Source organism: Eptatretus burgeri, chromosome 5, assembly GCF_056783735.1.
Source record: "Eptatretus burgeri isolate ZD-2024b chromosome 5, Ebu_testis_v1, whole genome shotgun sequence".
NCBI classification, from domain to species: Eukaryota; Metazoa; Chordata; class Myxini; order Myxiniformes; family Myxinidae; genus Eptatretus; species Eptatretus burgeri.
In genome coordinates, this window is record NC_140965.1 from 56,246,751 (window position 1) to 56,259,373 (window position 12,623).

Here is a 12,623-nt window from a genome sequence, read left to right on the forward strand (position 1 = left end):
CCATTCAGACCCCTTGCACCCTCAGACAGATTCGACCCTTGACCATTTAGACCTTCAAGATCACTTGGACGTCTCTCTCTCTCTCTCTCTCTCTCTCTCTCTCTCTCTCTCTCTCTCCCGCACTCTCTCCCTCGCCCTCTCTCCCTCTCTCTCTCTCTCTCTCCCTCTCTCTCTCTCTCTCTCTCTCTCTCTCTCTCTCTCTCTCTCTCGCTCGCTCGCTCGCTCTCCTCTACCCTATGCTCACCCACATCTTTAAAGTTACAAACTCCAAACTCGGGGTGCAACTACAACTTTGTGTGGGGGTTAACATAGGTTGTGTGGTGGGGAGGGCATAAATTTTCTATGTAAATGGGTACTGTGCAGCACCACTTGGTGGTGGTGGCAGAATGTATTACAATTTCCTTTTTTATTTTTTTACCTGGGTAACGCTTAGGTTATAGCACTCTTCACACGGGTAAATTTGCTCCCCTTCCTTTCTCCCACCACCCCTCCCCTCCTCCCCCTCCTCCCCCTCCCCTCCTCCCCCCTCCTCCCCCCCCCACCCCGAAAAAAAACTTAGGAGCCTGTCAAAGCCTGTCATTGTGTGCGACATATTCCTGGGGGAATGGACTTTGGGATGATCGGGGGACAAAAGGGGGAGCGGGACGTGAGAAAAAATGGGGGGAGCGGGGTAGTGAGGATGCGGATGGGGAGTGGGGGAGAGGGTGAGGGGTAAATTTTTTCCCTTCCTTTTCCTTCTCACCCAAAGGTTTTGGCAAATACAACAACTAATTTGTCTGTCAGTGAAGCAACGGGTCAGCTCTGCTCATAAATTTGAAGGCAAAACTTTCTTTGCTTAATTTGTTTTTTTTGAAGGCTTTTTTCTTTGCTTAATTTGCACGTGTGTATATATATTGTTGTGGTTACCAGATTCGCAAACCACCATTCAGGTCCCTTAGGTGAGGTATCTCGGTAAGTGCATGTGTAGTTAGGCCCAAACCCGTTGTCTAGTGGGAATACATGTCATTTATACGTGCTGCGACTCTTCAGGATAGCCGTTTTTCTTTTACTATCTTTATTTTGGACCAATCGCCACCATCACAACCACAACATCAACCACCGACCACAACCACCGCTTCACCACAACCGCCACGACCTTTACCGTCACAACTCGCCACCATCGCATCGCCGTCGTCTCGCGCCACTCATGGGCACCGATGCTGGACTCGTGTAGGGCGCACGTTGAACAGCGTGTACAAAATCACGGATTTTCTGCTTCAAAAACGGATCCAAAACGACACACGCCCACTTTTTGCCGTCCAATCGGTGAGCGAGGGGCGAATTGGCCCCGCCCCCAGGGCGATCGATATATGCAAATTTGTGGATCAAAAAGCCTTCACGCCCACTTTTTGTCGGGCCAATGGGGAGCGAGTTGAAAGGTCAAAGGGAGGGGGTAAAAGGCGAAGTTACGGGGGGATAAAAGGACGGTGTTCGTCAGTAAAAAGTAGTAACAGTCGGAACGAGGGAGTAAGAAGTCGGAACGAGGAAGAAAGGAGGAGTAAGAAGTCGGAACGAGGAAGAAAGGAGTAGTAAGAAGTCGGAACGAGGAAGAAGGGAGTCGTAAAGGTCGGAACGAGGCGAAGGAGAGTCGGAACGGAGGGGACGAGCTGTGGAGAGGCGGCGAGTCGGACGAAGGGTGCTCGCGTCGTGCAAGGAGCTGCGCGCCCGAGGGAGGCCGGCAGCGCGACCTGGCCGAGGTGGAGACGCTCGTCGCACATAATAAAGATCCTCTATACCCCGAGCATCAGCAACCCCCTCCTGTTTCCCCCCGCGCTGAGATAGTGCGACCAAGGGGGCCCCGTTCCCACCCCCTGCCAGGCACTGTCCACGAGGCCCGCGGGTTGCGGGGCCATCGCCGCTCCGCGTCTCATCACCAGACGGGTAGGCCCGACCAGGTCTCGGCCCCAGGCCTACCTCATTCTTGAGGGTATTTCTTTTCCTTGGTTTTGGGTATGTGTTGTCGGCGCCGTCCGTGAAGTAGAATTGTATAAGTGTTGCCGTGTGCTCGGTAGTCGGTATTAGCTCTGCACTGTGTTTTCACTTTTATGTTTGCTTTTTATGTAAATGGAATTGTGTTTTCTTTTTTTTTGTGTGCATTTGGTGGAATTGTATTTGTGTGCTTCCCGTGTGCCGAGAATAAATGTGCTTTATTGTTGAACTGTTCTCCCGCTTCGCTTCGTCTTTTTCCCCATTGAACCCCCATCTTGCTTCACGTAAAGGGTTGGTAGTGGGCTGAGTACGCCCGATAATTAATCGAACCGTCGAGGTCGACGATAACACCGCTCGGTTATTCTGATAGTACGGAACGGGTCGCTTAAGTGGCCCGTGTCCGAAGTCGACCTGCGGCGAGGTGCGATCGCCCGGTCTACCCTCCGCGTGGGTACTTAGGTAGTTCGAATTTGGCGAGCAACCCTATCCCACGCGGGGGCTGATTGGCTCGATCGCGGTGAGACCGAAAGGTCCACCCGTGACTGGTTCCCGGCGTTAGTCCGAGAGGGTCACGACTGGATTGTCCGTCCGGTGGGCGACGTGCCGCGATTCGAGTTACGTGGCCGTTCGCACGCCGGCGGGCGCGAAGACCGCAACACTGGTGTCAGGAGTGGGATACAAATTCATCGCCCTCCTCGCGGCACTGGTATCGGAGAACAGGAAAACAGGCTCTCCTGTCTCCGGCTAAATTCACGGGAATCGGTCCAGGGGTGAGAGAAGCGACCCCCGATTCCCTCCAAATTACGAGCGAGCGAAATTAACCCTTCACGAGAAGCAAGATGGCGTCTCAAGGCGAGCGGGAGCCGGGGGTATTAGAAATGGATGTAGAATGTGTAGAATCCATGGTCCAGGATGGAATCCCCGAGCAGGAAATGTTGATTGTGCAGGAACACGGACTCGCCCAACTGAACCCAGAGCCCGAAATGGGTGCGGCAGCGGCCGCAGTGTATGACACCCCCCCCCTCTCCACCAAAACCCTTCCCCAACCCTTGCCGAAACGGCTCAGCTGAGTGCATCCGACATGGCCCAGCTATGCGCCATGCTGGCGGCAATGACAGAAAAGATGGATACAAATACAAATGAAATGAAAAACGAAATGAAAGACATGAACAAGCAAATGAATGAAGTGAAAACGACGATGGATGCGAATACACAACAAATGAACGAAAAGATGGATGCGAATACACAACAAATGAACGGAATGGAAACAAACTTGAAGGAGGAAATGAAAGAACTACGGGGTGAGACGCAGAACATGGGCCGATGCCTGCAGGCGGGCATGAAGGCCGTGACCAGGAGGCTGGGAATGGCGACTCCACGTGTGGGAGCAAACGAGCTGGAAGGGGGTGCAACGGCTGACAGGCCGGCGGTGGAGGCGGGTGAAAAAATAATTCGGGGGGCGTGTTGGGCGAGGGTCGTGACAGAGGAATCGACGGTGACCAAAAGGGAAAAATTAAATGGGGAGACCAAAACGTGTGAGACGAGACACGAGGTGACGACAAAGGAAATAATAATAGTTGAGACACGGGAGATAGAGGGTGAATTGGACGGGGTAAGTGACGCACACACACACACGGAGGTAGTGGAGGATAAAGGGGGTGAGCTCGCGGAGCGTGTGGAGACCCAGTGCGAGCACCTGGATGGCCTCCTCCAGGAACGAGGGGAGGGAGTATGCCCCCTTGAGGCGAGTCACGACCAGGTGGGTTCGGTCGTGCTTTGCGAGGTTGAGGGGAGGAGTGCTGCGAACGGGTGCTTGGAGAGCTTGGGGGGTATAGAGGCCCCGGAGACCCTTGTGGGGACACGAATCCCCAGTGTGGTTGTCCCTGTGTGTGTGGTGCAAGGTGTGAGTGCGGCACCGTGTGTGGAAGCGACCCCGTGTGTGAGTGGTGTGGTGGCGATGGTGCCAGAGTGCGTGCTTCCCAGCACGCCGGGTGTGGATGGGGCACCGTGTGTGAGTGAGGCCGTGTGTGTGGATGAAACGGCCAGTATGAATGAGGCACCACGTGTGAGTGGTGTGGTGGCGATGTTGCCGGAGTACGTGCTTCCCAGCACACCGTGTGTGGATGAGGCACGGAGTGCGAGTGAGGCACCGCGGGTTAGTGCCCCCGCGTGTATGGATGAGGCACCGCGGTTGAGTGCCCCCGCGTGTATGAGTGAGGGACGTGGTGTGGAAGAGACCGCGTGTGTGAGTGTCGCCGTGTGTATGAGTGAGGTACCGCGGGTGAGTGCCCCCGCGTGTATGAGTGAGGCACGGTGTGTGGATGAGGCACAGCGGTTGAGTGCCCTCGCGTGCGTGGGTGAGGCACCGCGGGTGAGTGCCCCCGCGCGAGTGAATGGAGCACCATGTGTGAGTAGTATGGTTTGTGTGAGTAGTGAGGCACGCGTGAGTGAACGGCCGTGTGCAAGGTCGCTGGGTGCCAGGGAGACCGTGTGTGTGAGAGAGCGGTATGAGAGGGAGATGTCGGTTGGCATGCGGGAGCACGCAGCCGCGTCTCCCGGTGTGAATGTGATGGAGTGGACTGTGTGCGTCGTAACACGCAGGTGTGCGTGGGTTGAATGGAGACGGAGACGGCGACATGGGAGAAACGAAAGCCGAGTAGCGGCTGTAGTTGTTTCGGGGACCGTGCCGGGTTCACCCAGCAGTGAGCACGCGGTTCGTGCTGTGCAACGCACGAGGCCACCACGTGCTCGCTTGCGAGAGTGAAGTCCCGGTCCGGAAACGCCAGCGGTGGATTTGCCGATCCCGCGGACGGACAAAGTTTAGGCAGGTAAACGGATTTGGACCGGACGGGTTCTCCACGCGATCGTGTGTGTTAAGCTCCAACGGGCAAAGCACATGTGTTCGCGTGGGGAACCCCTCGAGACGTGTGGCTTGTGTTTTTTTTTTTTTGCGCACGGTGACGTCATGGCTGCACGTGTGGTTGGAATCCGGCAGGAGGGGTATCTCTGCCGGATGGCACCGTCCAAGGAGGGAAGAGGAACACGTGCAGCTGCATGACGTCACGGACAGGTGCAAAGTGCGCGAGCTCTGAGTTGCCGCGCAGGTGCTGCGCATGGAAAAAAAAAAAGGAAGGAAAAGGCAAGCCTCACTTTCGGGTGTACAGGATTCCTGGGCAAGGGGTGAAAGACCCCCTTACCGGGGCACAGGATGGAAACTAGTTAGGGGGAAGGGTGAGCTTAGTTAGACCGACTTCATGGGGCAGGGGTAAGTCCTCATGGAGTCCGTGGAATGGATTAGTTAGAGGGATTGTAGCCAGATTTAGGTTGGGAAATAAAATGAGTTAGGAGACAGTGACAGACTTGTGAATGTGTAGCGGGGACGTAGCTTAGCTACGTAGTGTTAAAAGGAACGTGCTGTAGTATAAGGGACGACATGGGAGCACGAGTTAGTTAGGGGATGTAGTTAGGAGGATGGCAGAGTTCAGTGGTGTGTGTGTTGAAGAGTTGTTGGTGAGTGAATTGGAAGCATGTGCTTGGTGAGTGAGTGAGGCCAGCGGGTCTGTGTGAATGGAGCGAGTGGGGAATGCATGGTGCGATGAGTGATTGGGGGGAGGAGTGACTCCCGCCCAAGGGACCCCGGGGACAGAGTAAAGTGAGTAAGTTGGGTTAGTCAAATTGAAAAATGGAGGTCGTTTTTGTTGTTGGTGGGAGTGTAGGCTCGAGACCCATTTGGAGGGGTGCAGGAGCCCTGTTGACGGGCTTGGGAGCGTGGCTGCGAAAGGTGAGTATCGCTGAGAGGGTACCCCGGGCACCAGGCTAGTCGGCCGCGGTAGGCCATGGGCCCATGGGGGGCCGGGATAGAGTAGTGGGCACGGGTGCGCCTGCTTGGTGCGGGGGCCCGGGGCGCCATTAGCCGCGTGGGCAGTGTAGTGGGCACGGGTGACCCTCGGAAAGGGGCCCGGGAGGCCGGCCTGCCACGTGTGCGTTTCAGGGGAGGTGCCATGGGGGGCACTCCCCGGTGTTAGGGAGCTGGTAGGCTCGGAGGCAGTGTAGTGCCCGGGGGTGCCATAGCGGGAGAATCGGCAGAGGGTCGTGCCTGCCAAAGGGAGCCACGTGTCCCAGCCAGGAGACCGTGTGAGGGCACGGAGAGAAAATTGGGGGGCGAGGCCCGAAATTGTAAGGACACCAACACAGGCGACGGGAATCTGGGTTGTTAGAACCAATAGTTTAAGCGAGAGGCGCTTGTTGAAAGCCCCGGGGTAGTTTAGCAGTTAAATGGTTAGGGTAGATTAGGAGATGTACCCCTCCGCACCATCCATCCCCTCGCTCTCGTTGTGGGCCGCTGGACCCACTTTGGGTTAGATCGCCGAACTCTGGGGAGGCCATTCTGAGGCTTCGTTGGGCCTCGGCACAGGACATTAGCTCTCCCTTATTCCCCTCCGGGAAGGGAACGTAGGGGTTGGGAGTAGGCTAGGAGACAGAATAGGTTAGCCGAACAAGGACGATAAAGGGGGTTAGGGGACGATTTATAGTGGGGAAGTAAAAATAAAAACAATAAAAAAATAAGTTGGGGCTAAATTGGGGTTTGACAAATTAAGGGAGTGGGTATGTACAGTGACAGGCAAAGGCGATAGGTTGGGAGGGAGACAGGTAGGTAGGTCCAAGCCCGCCTTCCCAGTGGCCAGCACCACCGCACTCCCTCCATCAACCTCCACTGAACGGCAAAGGCTGGCCAACTTCATCGGCTGGCCGTGTTTTGCTTCAAGGCGGAGGCCGGCCAAGTTCATCGGCAGCTGTGTGCTGCAAGGCCTGTGCCGGCCAGTTCATCTGCTGGCTGTTTTTCTTCGAGGCCTGTGCCGGCCAGTTCATCTGCCGGCTGTGTTTGCCTGCAACGGTCTTCTTCTGCGGGCTGTGTTTGCCTGCTCACCTTTGCCATGCCATGCCCACTGCCCCTGTTCACCAGCCCCCGTTCAATTTTTGCTTTGCCCCCCCCCCCCTGTTCGTTTCCATGTGCGCCAGGATCTGAAAGCAACAGTTTGCAAGCTGCGAGAACTGCCCTGTTGGCAGCTACAACACGGGCCTGCAATGGCAGCCCGTGCACCGTGTTTTGCGTCCATCCATTCATCCATTCATTCGTTGTGCTCATTGCGTGTGCCACTTGAGCTGGCACGGAGACTGCGTTTGTGCAGCCCATGCACCGTTGTGGTTCACTGCATTCAGTTCAAACCGTTCATGCATTCATTCGTTGTGCTCATTGCGTGTGCCACTTGAGCTGGCACGGAGACTGCGTTGTGCAGCCCAAGCACCGTTGTGGTTCACTGAGTTCAGTTCAAAAGGGAAGGCCTTGGACTGCGTGTGAGCAGCCAGCCACGTTCCCTGTCACCTGCATTGTTTGAGCCAGAGACTGCATGTGGGCAGCCTGGCTCCCTGCTAACTGCTTTCTTTTGCAGAGTTCAATGATCCTGGGCCATGGTTTAGTGTAAAATTTGTAAGTTAAGGTTAAGATGTACTGTAAATATGAGTGCGCCCCCGGCATGTCTGTCTAGCGCCGGCAATTTTATTTAAGTCGTCCGTGTGAGTGAGTTTGTTTAGGTAGTTACGCAGCCCTCAGGTTATTTATTTTGGGGACACGAATACCATGAATGTCGCACTCAGGGATCCGTAGGTAAAATGTACTAGGGGAAAACTACACATGATGGCACACGAAAATTTGACGACTCGGGACGAGTCTGTAAAAAGGGAAGGGGGTAGTGTTGTGGTTACCAGATTCGCAAACCACCATTCAGGTCCCTTAGGTGAGGTATCTCGGTAAGTGCATGTGTAGTTAGGCCCAAACCCGTTGTCTAGTGGGAATACATGTCATTTATACGTGCTGCGACTCTTCAGGATAGCCGTTTTTCTTTTACTATCTTTATTTTGGACCAATCGCCACCATCACAACCACAACATCAACCACCGACCACAACCACCGCTTCACCACAACCGCCACGACCTTTACCGTCACAACTCGCCACCATCGCATCGCCGTCGTCTCGCGCCACTCATGGGCACCGATGCTGGACTCGTGTAGGGCGCACGTTGAACAGCGTGTACAAAATCACGGATTTTCTGCTTCAAAACGGATCCAAAACGACACACGCCCACTTTTTGCCGTCCAATCGGTGAGCGAGGGGCGACTGGCCCGCCCCCAGGGCGATCGATATATGCAAATTTGTGGATCAAAAAGCCTTCACGCCCACTTTTTGTCGGGCCAATGGGGAGCGAGTTGAAAGGTCAAAGGGAGGGGGTAAAAGGCGAAGTTACGGGGGGATAAAAGGACGGTGTTCGTCAGTAAAAAGTAGTAACAGTCGGAACGAGGGAGTAAGAAGTCGGAACGAGGAAGAAAGGAGGAGTAAGAAGTCGGAACGAGGAAGAAAGGAGTAGTAAGAAGTCGGAACGAGGAAGAAGGGAGTCGTAAAGGTCGGAACGAGGCGAAGGAGAGTCGGAACGGAGGGGACGAGCTGTGGAGAGGCGGCGAGTCGGACGAAGGGTGCTCGCGTCGTGCAAGGAGCTGCGCGCCCGAGGGAGGCCGGCAGCGCGACCTGGCCGAGGTGGAGACGCTCGTCGCACATAATAAAGATCCTCTATACCCCGAGCATCAGCAACCCCCCTCCTGTTTCCCCCCGCGCTGAGATAGTGCGACCAAGGGGGCCCCGTTCCCACCCCCCTGCCAGGCACTGTCCACGAGGCCCGCGGGTTGCGGGGCCATCGCCGCTCCGCGTCTCATCACCAGACGGGTAGGCCCGACCAGGTCTCGGCCCCAGGCCTACCTCATTCTTGAGGGTATTTCTTTTCCTTGGTTTTGGGTATGTGTTGTCGGCGCCGTCCGTGAAGTAGAATTGTATAAGTGTTGCCGTGTGCTCGGTAGTCGGTATTAGCTCTGCACTGTGTTTTCACTTTTATGTTTGCTTTTTATGTAAATGGAATTGTGTTTTCTTTTTTTTGTGTGCATTTGGTGGAATTGTATTTGTGTGCTTCCCGTGTGCCGAGAATAAATGTGCTTTATTGTTGAACTGTTCTCCCGCTTCGCTTCGTCTTTTTCCCCATTGAACCCCCATCTTGCTTCACGTAAAGGGTTGGTAGTGGGCTGAGTACGCCCGATAATTAATCGAACCGTCGAGGTCGACGATAACACCGCTCGGTTATTCTGATAGTACGGAACGGGTCGCTTAAGTGGCCCGTGTCCGAAGTCGACCTGCGGCGAGGTGCGATCGCCCGGTCTACCCTCCGCGTGGGTACTTAGGTAGTTCGAATTTGGCGAGCAACCCTATCCCACGCGGGGGCTGATTGGCTCGATCGCGGTGAGACCGAAAGGTCCACCCGTGACTGGTTCCCGGCGTTAGTCCGAGAGGGTCACGACTGGATTGTCCGTCCGGTGGGCGACGTGCCGCGATTCGAGTTACGTGGCCGTTCGCACGCCGGCGGGCGCGAAGACCGCAACAATATATATATATATATATATATATATATATATATATATATATATATATATATATATATATATATATATATATATATATATACATACATATATTCAAACATACATACATACATACATATATATTGTATTTACGTTCATTTCAATGCTAACGTGCTTTATATACATATTTACGTGTTTATTTGCTCACTTGGAACATAGTTCCGGGGAGCTTATTGGATGGCACGTCGTCCATCTATCTGTCCGTCCACAAAATACATTCAACGTCTCTAAAACTGGCACATACACAGTGATGAACGTTGTGGTAAAGTTTCATCGAAATCGTATGTGTAAAGTTTGTTCATGGCAATAAAAAAATATTGGCCCCAATGGGGTCTGCGGAGGTTGCCACCCAAAATATGTACTTTCCTTCTTCTCAGAAACTACACACACAATTTCGACGCAACTGAACTACAACCTTCATCACCCCAGGATGTACCAAAGATTGTTCATGGCATTAAAAAAAAATTGGGGTCTCCAAGGGGGGTTGCCCCCCAAAAGAGGTATTTGCTTTCTTCTCAGAAACTACACACACAATTTTAATGAAACTTGACCACAACCTTCATCACCCGTGATGTACCAAAGATTGTTCACACCATTAAAAAAACAAGGTCTAGGGGGCTGCGGGTGGAGGGGAGTTGCCCCCCAAAAGAGGTATTTGCTCTCTTCTCTGAAACCACACACAATTTTGATGAAACTTGACCGAAAAACTTTATCACCCGTGATGTACCAAATTTTTTCATGGCATGAAAAATAATTCATAGTTATTTACTCTCTTCTCCATTACATATTTTTGGGGTCAGCTGCACCTACCAGTGGTTCCCTGGTTATCTTATTTAGCCACTACCAGGTGAGCACCCAAGGGTATTGCCCATCTGTTTTCAATAGTAACGTGTTTATTTCTGGCTGTCGTCGATCTTCCTCGATATCTTCTCAAAGTCTAGGAAACGAAGCCCCGCTTTCCCATTGGTCCTTGGTTTCCACGATCGCAGTTTCAACTATCGTGAAATTTTCCAGGAATCTATCCCCTGTGATATTGGAGGGTTTCCTGTGTATCACGATATCTCAAAAAGTTATGGATGGATTTGGACGAAACTTGGAGGACAGGTTGTGTGTGTGAGAGACTAATTGATTTGATTTTGTTTAAGGACCGGATGCAGATCTAGCCTATCACTGGAATACAAAACGTAAACCTTTCTGCCTGGCATAGGTATGCACACTACCGAGTGCCGTGCTATTTGGTTCTGACATCCTGTTCACGGAAATGGTCACTGAGCCTTCACCCCGTCTCATCGTCATATAGCTTATTGCAGAGGGTGCAAATTAATAACACAGTACAGTAAACCCTCGCTGTCCGTCGGGGTTAGGTTCCTCTAAACTTCCGTGAACGGCGAAATTACGAACGGCGAACAGCTTATAATATGCAAGTCAATGATATACATTTCAGTATCCCCAAATAAGTCCAAAAATCATAAATAAATAATAATATAAAAGACATTTAATTGAAAAATATGAACAATTGAGTAAAATACGATAAAATAAGTAAGATTTACCATTAATATGAAGGCTTTTCTGCTTGGAGTACTGTTGGTGGGTATCCCCGGTCAGTTCTGTTTGAACATAGCCATGGCAAGGAGATAGCCGATCAATCTCCCAGGAGCGACCCACACATCCCTCACATCTATTATATTGTGCTCTTGCTTTTGTGGAGATATATTATGTTGATCTCGCCCTAATTTTATCATTACACTGACGATTGTAACGAATATTGGACTTGTTGATGGTTGTAGTCTTTTGCCAACACAGTACCACGTGCACCACTCTCAAGTCGATGTAATAGTTTCACTTTTTCCACTGTCATCACTTTCTTCACTTTTTAGGTCATCTCGGTCGAGATGACCTAATAAAGCCGAACCAAATGTCCGTCCGTCCGTCAACAATTTTTCTTTCCGATCTTGATGAAACTTAGTATGTGGGTGGAGGTCGATGAGTGTTGCACAACGATGTAACTTTTGTCCGGGTTCAGGGTCAAGGTCACGAAGTCACGTAAGTTATAAAAATCGCCATTTTCAAAACCTATCTAGTCTGCCATTCTACAAGATATTCGGCAACTGTTTATTGATTATGATAGTAAAAAATATTACCTTGTATCTAACCAGACAGATTTTTGAATTTCCGTCCCGTTGGCCGCCACGTAACCTGGAAGATGGTGAAAAACACCTCCCGGTACAAAGAAAACTTTTTACTTCCGATCTTGATGAAATTTGGTATGTCGATTGAGGTCGATGAGTGATACCCAACGACATATTTTTCCCCGGATTTGAGGTCAGGGTCAAGGTCATGAGGTCACGAAAGTTGTGAAAGTCGCCATTTTCAAAACCTATCTTGTCTGTCATTTTAGGAGATATCTGGCAACGGTTCATCGATTATGATAGTAAAAAAACATTATAGAGATGACCGTCACCCCCACATGGGGGTTATTTTTTTTATTTTGCTCTTCAGCAGATGCACCACTTAATGGACGTTTTGGACCCATGATTAAATAAACAGGATACAAAGTTTTTATCACAATAAAATACCGCACCCCACCAACTGCCAAGCAGCTAGAAGACAATGGTGCGGCAGATGCTGGAAGACATGGCGGTGCGGCAGATTCCGGAAAATGCGGAACGTAGATTTTCATATCGTTATATTTTCCGGCGATACGGTAGAATTATAATTTAACACGTCATGTTAAATGAAGGAAAATATTGTTATCCAAACATTGAAAGTTAAAATACTTATGAAATACGAACGAGTTCAGGGTGGGCGGGGTTTATTTTGTCAGCGCTGGGAGGATGTTCCTGGAAGACACAGAAGGCAACTTTTTCTATTTCCCGGCGATACAGTACAGTTATGCTTTAACAGGTAATGTTAAATGAAGGGAAATATTGCTATCCAACCATTGAAAGTGTTAAATAGAAACACTTATGAAAACTTAAGGAGTTTGAGGTGGGAGGAGATCATTTTTTTCCACGGATACGCGGGAGTATCGGCATCGACGGAGAGAGAAAGGATGTCTCAAAGGTAAGCACAGATGGCGAACACGTGGATGGCGAGGGTTGACTGTTCATGTTTGTTTGGTTCAGGTGTAGTTGAA

At 51.5% G+C, this 12,623-nt stretch overlaps 1 protein-coding gene across 7 annotated transcripts in view; it reads left to right on the plus strand.

Annotated features, from left to right (window-relative positions):
- Nucleotides 1-12,623, plus strand: part of LOC147026480 (piwi-like protein 2) — a 241,084-nt gene that overhangs the window by 197,125 nt on the left and 31,336 nt on the right. The window lies entirely within an intron of this gene.